The sequence below is a fragment of the Vulpes vulpes genome, chromosome 2, assembly GCF_048418805.1.
Source record: "Vulpes vulpes isolate BD-2025 chromosome 2, VulVul3, whole genome shotgun sequence".
Classification (NCBI taxonomy): domain Eukaryota; kingdom Metazoa; phylum Chordata; class Mammalia; order Carnivora; family Canidae; genus Vulpes; species Vulpes vulpes.
Genome location: NC_132781.1, coordinates 58727443 through 58739082, shown reverse-complemented (window position 1 = coordinate 58739082; position 11640 = coordinate 58727443). Strand labels below are relative to the sequence as shown.

At 45.3% G+C, this 11640-nt stretch overlaps 1 long non-coding RNA gene across 1 annotated transcript in view; it reads right to left on the bottom strand.

Moving 5' to 3' along the window:
• Positions 1 to 730: 730 nt before the first annotated feature.
• LOC140596066 (uncharacterized) overlaps positions 731 to 11640 on the bottom strand; it is a 76022-nt gene continuing 65112 nt past the window's right edge. The window contains exon 3 of the long non-coding RNA XR_011998098.1: positions 731 to 1033. This is a non-coding gene — a long non-coding RNA (uncharacterized lncRNA). The remainder of the gene's footprint in view (positions 1034 to 11640) is intronic.

Below are 11640 nucleotides of genomic sequence, written 5' to 3'. Positions count from 1 at the left end.
AAAGCTTTGTCCGACACTGTATTTATTTCTCCCACTAACATTGATAGGATAGTTTGTAGCTGATCAGATTAACCCTCTGAGACTCTAGAAAGTGCTTCCACATGCGTTGACTTGTTTGAATGTCACCAGAACCTTACTATGGGTCTTTAATAATAGCATTTCCGTTAATAATTGGAGAAATTGAGGTCCAGAGAAAGAATGCTTCGCTGAAGCTTACACAGGAAGTAAGTGGCAGAGCCACCATTGATTCCGGGTCTTCCCACAATTAAATCTCTCTGCCTCAATTACAGCATCGTGTTATATGATTAAGGTTTTGGGGTATACCTACTGTGTGTCTGGCTGCCTGCCGGTACTGTGGTCCTTTGTAATTCCTATAACATTCTGAGTGATTTCAAATCCACTGGGTTTCTTTACTGCCCCTTGCTCTGTGTACACAGCTATCTCTACCCTGCCAGGCTAGGACCCCCTAGAGGACAGGGCCAGAATGTGATTTACCTCTGGGTGCCCAGGGCCAGCATGAAGCCTGGCACACAGTGTGTGCACAGTCTGATGGAGAAGACACAGTCTGGGGTAGTTACATGGGTGAAGAGTGGAGGAAGGGGGACTTGGGAGGGAATGTAACTGGGACCCTGACCTATGGGAGGGATCAGGAAAGGCCCCCCAGAAAGGCATGTGAGTGTGCTGAGATGGGGAGGCAGGTGAATTCAATACGTTTACATGGACGGTGACACGTTCCTGTGGGATATTTTGTGCCAGACATTATGATGGGTATGCTTTAAGGGTTTTATATTCATTATCATATTTAATCCTCAAAATGTCTCATTACATCTCGAGCTCAAGGTTGGTACACGAATCAGCTTCGTTTTATGGATAAAGAGATCTGGGCACAAGGTGATGAGGTGGGGCGGCTGGCGAATCTGGGCTCCTGGTCATCTGCCTCGGTCCCGGCAGAGGCGGGTGTGGGCGGGGAGGGTCACGTCTCCTTTCTGTCTCCAGCAGCCCTGTGAGGGGCTGCCGCGGCTCTCCTTCAGTTCTAGAAGCAAGGAAGGAAGACACGACGCGCAGTGGGTAGTCGCCGCGGATTTGCTCCTCGCCCGGGCCCACTCTGGTCCCTCCCGGTTCTCATACCTGCACCCCCTCCCCGCCGCCTGTGCAGGACCGGGCATGCAGCAGGCGCTCACCGCCCGCCCGGCGCTGACGGATGCCTGGAGCGGCCCCTCCCGGGCTCCAGGCTGGGGCGGGCCGGCGCCCCGGGAGGCCCAGGCTGGTGCTGGGGGCGGGAGAGGGGGTGCACCGCCCGCTGCGTGCTGGCTCCCGGGCAGCGGCCGGGCCCGAGGGCGGGGCTCGGGTGCCCCCAGAGCCGGTCCTCCAGCACGTGGGACCCCAGTCTGGCCTGAGCGCCCGGGAGCTGTCCGGGGAGCCTCTGGGGCGAGCAGGCCAGGAAACGCCTGCTGGCGCATCTGTTTTTCCACCACCACCAGGCTTACGTAAACTCCTCGCCGCCCCGGCTCCGGCTCCGCTCGGCTGGGCTGGGGCTGCCAGCGCGGGGGTGGCGGCCTTATCTGATGGGGGCGCGGCCAGGCCCGGGTTCCCTGCGTGTCCCGGCAGAGGCGCCGCCAAGGGAGCCCCGGCGGGGGGGGGGGGGGGGGGGGGGGGGGGGCGGGCTGTGGCGCTCACCGCGCTGCTTCTCCCCCTGAATCTCGAATCCGGGACCGAAAGTGCGGGCCCTTCTCCCCTGCCCCTCCGCGACAGCGGGGAGCCGGTCACTGTCCCCGACCCGGCTCCCAGCGCCCTGTGTTGCAGGTGCGACCTGCCAGTGAGTCGTGGGCGGAGGGCGCGGGGCGGGGCGGGGGCCGGTCCCCAGGCTCGGTCACCCGCTCCTCACCGCAGCTTTGTTTGGTCCCGCGGTTCTTGGAGAGCAGCATGCTTGGGAGAAAAAGTGAGGTTTGCCAGCCTCACCTCTAGAGCTTCTGACTTCACCGGTCCGGCAGGGACACAGGAATCAGAAATTAAAAAACAAAACAAAATTTGCTTGCAAAAAATGTCAAAATTACAGAAAAGAGGGTAATACAATCATGCAGTGAATTCCTGGATAGCCTTCCCAGATTGACCAGTTAACCTTTGTCACTTTTGGGATATTCCATCCTGCCCCCCCAGCCCACCAGGTCCTTGAGGTGGGCAGTGTTATTATTCCCATTTTACAGATGGGAGAACTAAGATTTAAGAGCTAAAAAAAAAAAAAAAAAGTGTTCAAGAAAGTGGCAGAGCTAACATTTGAACTCAGATCTCAGATGGAAACTTTTACCTTTATTTTTTTCAAGTGTTTTTTTTTTTTTTTTTAACTTATTCATGAGAGACACAGAAAGAGGCAGAGACACAGGCAGAGGGAGAAGAGGCTCCATACAGAGCCCCATGCGGGACTCGATTCAGGGACTCCTGGATCACGCCCTGGGCTGAAGGCAGGCGCTCAACTGCTGAGCCAGCCAGGCGTCCCAAAACTTTTACCTTTTGGCTTTCTTTACTTCTTTTTAAAAAATCTAATATATTTGATTTCTTTTTCCATGAGCACCGACACATAATATATGCAAGTAATAAGCAGCATGATTCCTTCATCAAAGGTATTCTCTGTTACTGGTTTCTTGTGTACCTTCACAGACATCCTATGCCTATGAAAATATGTCCATAAAACCGTTTTTGGTTTTGTTTTTTAATTTGACTAGGCTCCTGGCCCAGCACGGGTCTCAAAGCCATGACCCTGAGATCAAGGCCCAAGAAGAAATCAGGAGTCACCTGCTCAGCGGAGGGAGCCACCCAGGGACCCCTCCATAAAATTGATTTTGTGCAAATGGTGTTCCGCTGTCCCTGTTGTTCTGAGCTTTGTTTCCCCCTGCTTTTAACTATGTATCAGAGATTTTTTTTCCATATTGGAAATATAAAATGGCTCAATCCTTTTATTTTATTTTAAGATTTTATTTATTCATGAGAGACACACAGAGAGAGGCAGAGACACAGGCAGAGGGAGAAGCAGGCTCCCTGCAAGGAGCCCAATGTGGGACTCAACCCCAGGTCCCCAGGATCACACCCTGAGCTGCAGACAGCACTAAACCGCTGCGCCACCAGGGCTGCCCAGCTCAATTCTTTTAAAAACAGCCCATAGTATTCCACAGAATGGATGTTCAATAATGAGTATCACCAGTCCCCTCCTGATGGGAAATTAGGCTGTTTCCAGTCTACTCTTATTCCAAGCTGCAATAGGACTACATCCATAGTCGATTTGCCATGTGCGTGTATTTTGTATGGTAAATTCCTAGAAATGGAATTGCTGGGTTAAAAGGTATGTGGATTTTTTATTTACTTAGGTATTGCCAAATCACACTTCAGGGAGGTTGTACCAATTTGCCCTCCCACTTGCAATGAATGACAGAACCTGTTTCCCACAGCCTTGCCAACACAGTGTGTTATCAAACTTTTTGATCTTTGTCAATCTGTTAGATATAAAATGATATCTCGTAGCTGTAATTTCATTTCTCCTGCTACAAGGGAGGTTGACCATGTATTCATATGACTAAGAATCATTTACATTTCCTTTCCTGGGAACTGTTTGTTTATATCCTTTGCCTATCTTTTAATTAGGTTGTTTTTTTTTTTCTTCCTGATTAGGTAGGAAATCTTAAAATAGCAAGGATACTAGCCCTTTGCTGGTTATATGTGATATGTCTATAGTATGTGCCTTTTGACTTTGTTTATATTATTTTCATAAAGAATTAAAAATAATTTTGTGTATCCAAATTTATCAATCTTTTCATTTATAGATTCATTAAACATTTTTATATTTTATAAGGCCTTCCTTCATCTAAGAATACTTTTGAAATTATTCCCAGGTTTTATTCACTCTAGAATTTGTTTTGGTGTAAGGTGTGAGGTAGGGGTTCAGCTGTTTCTTTAGTTGTCTCAACATGTTTACTGAAATATCCATCTTTTTTGGTATTGATTAGCAGTGTTACTTTTGTTCTATACTAAATTCCTATAGATGTTTAGCTACTGTATTCGTTTCCTAGGGTTGCTGTAACAAATTAGCATAAACTGGGTAGCTTGTGACAATAGAAATGTATTCTCTCAAAGTTCTGAAGGCTAGAAGTCTGAAATCAAGATATCAGCAGGACTAGGATCCCTCTAGTGACTCTGGTGGGTCAAACCATGCAATTAGACTGTTCTAGTTTCTGGTGGGTTCCAGAAACCCTTGCCATTCCTTGGGTTATGGCATTGTAACTCCAATCTCTGCCTTGGTCTTTATATGACCTCTCCTCTCAGAGTTTATGTCAGTTCCAAATTTCCTTCTTCTCTTAAGGACACCAGCCATTGGATTAGGTCTAATCCAAAAACAATGTAAATTCAACATGGCCTCATCTTAACCTGACTTAACTTTTACTTACATTACCATAAGGATTTTAGAATCAGCTTCCTATTGGTATTTTACCAGAATATACATGTTATATATATTAAGAACATAACACATATATTCACAATATATATATTATGTATAAATATATAATATGTAAACTAGGAGAGATTTGGTATACTTATAATATTGAGTCATCTGCTCTAAAACCATCCCACATATTCTGACTTTCTTTTATGCCCCTCAGCAATTTATTAAAGCTCACTTCTTTTTTTTTTAAAGATTGTTTGTTTGTTTATTTATTTATATATTTATTTGAGAGAAGAGGAGAGAGAGAGTGTGTGCATGAACAGGAGGGCAGAGGAAGAGAGAGAGAGAATCTCAAGCAGACTCCAAGCTGAGCAAAGAACCTGATGTAGAGCTCAATTTCACAACCTTGAGATCATGACCTGAACTGAAAATAAGTGTCAGATGTTTAACCAACTGCTCCACCTTTTTAATAGGTTTTTAATTTAATTTTAATTTTTTATGGTTTTTTTCAAATTTTATTTAAATGTTGGTTAATTAACACACAGTACAATATTGGTTTTAGGAGTAGAATTCAGTGATTCAGGTTTTTAAATTTTAATTTCAGTATAGTTAATATACAGTGTTATGTTAGTTTCAGGTGTAAGGCACATTTCTAATAATCTTGTATGTTTTATTTTTGTTAAATTTGTTTCCAAATATTCTATTGTTTTGCTTCTATTGTAAAGAGGGACTTCTCTTTCATTATCTCTTCTAATTGACTATTTTATATTTATGAAGACTATTACTTTTAGCATATTAATTTTGTACCCAGCAAAATTACTGAGTTCCCTTATTATTTATAATGGTTTTTCAGTTGATTCTGTATGAAATGATCAATTTTCCTCCTTTCTGATTTTTATGCTTCTGATTTCTTTTTCTTGTCTAATCATGAGGGCTAGTACCTCCAGAACTATTTTTAAATAATAATGTTGAATATAGGCACACTTCTCTTTTTTCATCACAATGGGAATGCCTTTAAGAATTCCCCTTAGGTGAGTCAATCCCATTTACAATTGTACCCAAAAGCATAAGATGCCTAGGAATAAACCTAACCAAAGAAGTAAAGGATCTATACCCTAAAAACTACAGAACACTTTTGAAAGAAATTGAGGAAGACACAAAGAGATGGGAAAATATTCCATGCTCATGGATTGGAAAAATTAATATTGTGAAAATGTCAATGTTACCCAGGGCAATTTACACATTTAATGCAATCCCTATCAAAATACCATGGACTTTCTTCAGAGAATTGGATCAAATTATCTTAAGATTTGTGTGGAATCAGAAAAGACCCTGAATAGCCAGGGGAATATTAAAAAAGAAAACCATAGCTGGGGGCATCACAATGCCAGATTTCAGGTTGTACTACAAAGCTGTGGTCATCAAGACAGTGTGGTACTGGCACAAAAACAGACACGTAGATCAATGGAACAAAATAGAGAATCCAGAAGTGGACCCTCAACTTTATGGTCAACTAATATTCGACAAAGCAGGAAAGACTATCCACTGGAAAAAAGACAGTCTTTTCAATAAATGGTGCTGGGAAAATTGGGCATCCACATGCAGAAGAATGAAACTAGACCATTCTCTTGCACCATACACAAAGATAAACTCAAAATGGATGAAAGATCTAAATGTGAGACAAGATTCCATCAAAATCCTAGAGGAGAACACAGGCAACACCCTTTTTGAACTTAGCCACAGTAACTTCTTGCAAGATACATCCATGAAGGTAAGAGAAACAAAAGCAAAAATGAGTTATTGGGACTTCATCAAGATAAAAAGCTTCTGCACAGCAAAAGAAACAGTCAACAAAACTAAAAGACAACCTACAGAATGGGAGAAGATATTTGCAAATGACATATCAGATAAAGGGTATCCTTTATCCAAGTATCCAAGATCTATAAAGAACTTATTAAACTCAACACCCAAGAAACAAACAATCCAATCCTGAAATGGCCAAAAGACATGAACAGAAATTTCACAGAGGAAGACATAGACATGGCCAACAAGCACATGAGAAAATGCTCCACATCACTGGCCATCTGGGAAATACAAATCAAAAGCACAATGAGATGCCACCTCACACCAGTGAGAATGGGGAAAATTAACAAGGCAGGAAACAACGAGTGTTGGAGAGGATGCGGAGAAAGGGGAACCCTCTTGCACTGTTGGTGGGAATGTGAACTGGTGCAGCCACTCTGGAAAACTGTGTGGAGGTTCCTCAAAGAGTTAAAAATAGACCTGCCCTACGACCCAGCAATTGCACTGCTGGGGATTTACCCCAAAGATACAGATGCAGTGAAACGCCGGGACACCCGCACCCCGATGTTTCTAGCAGCAATGTCCACAATAGCCAAACTGTGGAAGGAGCCTCGGTGTCCATCGAAAGATGATGGATAAAGAAGATGTGGTCTATGTATACAATGGAATATTCCTCAGCCATTAGAAATGACAAATACCCACCATTTGCTTCAATGTGGATGAACCTGGAGGGTATTATGCTGAGTGAAGTAAGTCAATCAGAGAAGGACAAACATTATATGGTCTCATTCATTTGGGGAATATAAAGGTTAGTGAAAGGGAATAAGGGGAAAGGAGAGAAAATGAGTGAAAATATCAGTCAGGGTGACAAAACATGAGACACTCCTAACTCTGGGAAATGAACAAGGGGTAGTGGAAGGGGAAGTGGGCGGGGGGTTGGGGTGACTGGGTGATGGGCAATGAGGGGGGCACTTGGCGGGATGAGCACTGGGTGTTATGCTATATGTTGGCAAATTGAACTCCAATAAAAAAAAAAAAAAGGAATTCCCCTTAGGGCAGCCCGGGTGGCTCAGCGGTTTAGCACCACCTTCAGCCCAGGGCCTGATCCTGGACACCTGGGATCGAGTCCCACATCAGGCTCCCTGCATGGAGCTTGCTTCTCCCTCTGCCTGTGTCTCTGCCTCTCTCTCTCTCTCTCTCTCTCTCTCTCTCTGTCTCTCTCTCTCTGTGTCTCCCATGAATGAATAAATAAAATCTTAAAAAAAAAAAAAAGAATTCCCCTTAAAACATGATCCTGGCTTTGGGTTAAAATAAACATATTCTATTGCATTTAAATGTTTTCCTATTTTATCAAGAAAAAAAAATTCTTTCAAACTGCCTCATTCTCTGGCCTTCTCCACATACAGTCTAGATTCTGCAGTACAGAATGACTTATCAGGGATCCCTGGGTGGCGCAGCGGTTTGGCGCCTGCCTTTGGCCCAGGGCGCGATCCTGGAGACCCGGGATCGAATCCCACATCGGGCTCCCGGTGCATGGAGCCTGCTTCTCCCTCGGCCTGTGTCTCTGCCTCTCTCTCTCTCTCTGTGACTATCATAAATAAATAATAAAAAAAAAAAATTAAAAAAAAAACAAAAAACAGAATGACTTATCATTCCCTGAGCAACTCTGTTGTACCATGCTTTCTAGCCCTTGCCCCAAACTAGTCCTCCTTCAAAGAATGCCCTTCCCTCTGGCTTCTCTGGGACAAGGCCCTGAACAAAGTCACCTCCTCTGGGAACCTTCTCAGGTCTTTTCTTCTGTCTTGTCTCCTTACAGCCTGTTTCTTGTTGGACTATAATCTCCTCTGCTTTCCATACCAGCCTGTAAGCAGCTTGGTGTGTGTGGGGTAGCATGTCTGGGTTATTTGTGTGTCTTTAGTGTCTAAACTAGAACCCAAACAGACTAAGTACACAATTTATGTTTTTTGGATGAGTGAATACTAGAATAAAAGCTAACAATAAGTAAGTTGTTACTAGATGCCAGGTCTTATGCTAAGCATTTCCCATTCATTATCTCATTTAATATGTAGAAAAATCCTGTGAGGTAGATGCCTATTATCTCCACTTTGAGAAGATCAAATATAAACTCAGGGAAGTTAAGTAACAAGTGCAAAGTCACACAGCCAAAATGTGAACCCAGGTTTATTCAGATGCAGCACCCAGGCCTAAAGTCTCTAAGCCATTCTGAAGGGCTATAAGTAAATGTATGAATGAAGAAATGCTCACTACCAGGTCTGGAGTGATGGTTGGGCCTAGATATGGTACCTGGGGGAGCCTTGAGACAATGTCTCCTAAGTGGCCTAGAGGGTGGAGCTAGGAAGGGGGTGACTAACTTCCTGGTTTGTTCTGGACTGAAGGGTTTTCTGAGATACTAGACTTGCAGCACCCAAACTGGGAAAGTACTGGCCAAATCAGGACAAGTTGGTCACTCTAGTGAGGGAGCCATAAACCACAAATTTCCTCTCCTTGAGAGCAAGAACTAAACTTGGGACCAAAGAGGGAGAGGAGAGGCAGCCTTGGGAGGTAGTAAGCTCCCTGGCATGGGAGATGAAAAAGTAGGAGGTGGAGACTCCTTTCCTTTTTTTTTTTTTTTTTTTTTTTAAAGATTTTATTTATTTATTCACAAGAGACAGAGAGAGAGAGAGAGAGAGAGTGAGAGGCAGAGACAGGCAGAGGGAGAAGCAGGCTCCATGCGGGGAGCCTGATGTGGGACTCGATCCTGGGACTCCAGGATCATGCCCTGGGCTGAAAGCAGGCTCTAAACCACTGAGCCACCCAGGGATCCCTGACTCCTTTACTTTCCTATCTCTCCCCCTAACTTTTCAGGATTCTTCAGTGACCTTATCTTGGGGGATGGGTGCCTTGCTTTGTTCCAAGCTCCAGGGTCCCCGGAAAGGACAGAGACAGGGTAAAGGCTCAGTTGCTAACTCCTTGGTGGCTGAATGCTCCTCTGGGTGGTTTAGGAGGAGCACTGAGTGGGCAGAGTTAACCTATGTATCATGTGCCTAATGGTGCGCCTGCCAAGCCCAGTGGCTCCTCCTCCTAACAGCCCTCCTGTGAAGAAAGGGCCCCAGGAAGGGGACAGCAATTGAGAAGACTGGGCCTTGGAAGGGTTCATAAGGAGATGGGCTGGAACTTCTGTCTCCTGCCTCCATCAGATGAATGGTAGGTTTCTGGGGACAAGGAAGCCCACCTGGTTCATCTCCATGTCTTGGGAGTGTTTCTCTAGAGGGACTCCAGGACCTGGAATGGAATCTAAGACACAGGAGAGGGAAGTGGTTGGTGTTGGGGGCAGGAGAGCTAGGATTTCTTTAAAGGCCTCTGCATTTGTCCTATCAATGACCATGTACTTTTTAAATGTTTTTTATTATTATTTTTAAATATTTTATTTATTTATTCATAAGAGACACAGACAGAGAGAGAGGCAGAGACACAGGCAGAGGGAGAAGCAGGCTCCATGCAGGGAGCCTGACGTGGGACTCAATCCTGGGTCCGCAGGATCACACCCTGGGCTGAAGGCGGTGCTAAACCGCTGAGCCACCCGGGCTGCCCCGTGTACTTTTTTAAAAAAATAATTTCTGCGCCCAACATAGGGCTCAAATGCACAACCCTGAGATCAAGAGGCATGTACTGAGCCAGACAGGCACCCCATGTGCTTTTGTTTTTTAGCTCATATACACTTAAGCCATTTTTAGTTTTTAAAATGGCATAACATGCAGCAAAATGTGTGCATAAGTGTATGGTTTGGTAATTTTTTGCATATGTATGTATACTCAAGTAAACCACACAGGTCAAGGTATAGGTATTTCTAGTACCCCAGAAAGTGCCCCTACCCCAGCTATATTTACCCCCAGAGGTTAGCGCTATCCTGCCTTCTATTGTCTTGAGTAGTTTTGCCTGTTCTTGAACTTCGTATACATGGCATAATACAGTAAGTACTCTTTTGTGTCTGGCTTCCTTGGTTCGGCATAATAAAGGAGTGATTCATCCATGTTCTGCACATCCTGGTGGTTCATTCCCTTCTTACTGCTATGTAGTACCCCATTGTAGAAATACCCAACTCATTTATCTGTTGATGGCATTTAGTTTTTTCTAGTTGGAGCCATTATGAACAAGGCTTCTGTGAACATGTGTGTCAGGCCTTTTGGTGGCCATATGCACTCATGTCTGGTTATATACATAGGAGTGGAATTGCTGGGTCATAGGGTAGGTATATGTTTATTTAGCAAAGCATGTACTACCTTTTTTATAAAAGAAATTTGGAAAAGCTGACAAGTGATTTAATATCACTTTAGAAGGAGCAAATAGAGAGTGTCATATGGGAGGTGAGTCCAGAGCTTTTGGGGCCCCAGTTTCAGCCTCTGGGTATGTGGCTTGGATTCCACAATGGAAGGTCAAGCACAGGCATTGAAGGTGAACAGGGAGAGAATTAGCCATGCCTGGGCCCTCTCAGGCCCCCTTCCAGGGAAGGCAGGACAGGGACTGCCTGTATGTTGTCTCCAAGGGTGGACATCATAGGCATTCCTGTAGAGTCTGATTTGGGGCCTCACTCGCTCCACCTGTGCAATGGGCTGGGCAGTGGTACACTTGGTGACTTCTGAGGATCTTTGGGCACCTGGCTGGCATTCTTCTCTTTTAGCCTCTCCTCTGCCCCCCTTGGCTGCTATCTGTTTCAGTACTGACTCTGGCAGGTTTTAAGGGGTCAGGGAATGTCCCTGGACCCCCAAACCTCTGTCAGTGTGAACTCTGTGATCAGGGCCCCAGAGGCTTCCTCCTACCCCCAATCTGGCCCCACCTGTGCCTCAGGCTCCCTGGGAGCCCAGGGGGAACAGGGGTGACATGTGCCAGCCTTAGCCATGTCTATGAGGTTCAGCAGCTGCTGTGCAGTTTGGGAAGTTGCCTTTCTGCCGGGGGGGCACCCAAGGGAGGCGCTTGAGCCAGGGGCCTGGCCACAGCTGGGTGGTCAGATGGCTCTCAGATGAGCTTAGGACTTGCACCCATACCCAGCAGCTGAGCGGAAGTCTGAACCTGTGCAATCAAATGCTCCTCGGCCTGGTGACAATACTAAGTGGTGCACTGAAGTGACTCCATGGCCTGGTGGCACTACTCACATGGCAGCTGAAGACACTCCCTGGACCTGGAGGAGTACATATCAGTCCACAAGCACTTGCTCACTTGGAAAGCACCAAAAACTAAACTAAAAACTTCAGAAGGGCTCTGGGTTAGTGTCCTGGCCCTGTTTCTTCCTGAGCTCTATTCCTCTGTGGAGATAGTTACTCTCTTTGTGGTTTGTTAGGAGGATTAAATGAAGTGCTGCTCTTGGTGCTTGGTGCAGGGAGTGCCATCAGCAACGTTTACTGAGAGTCTCC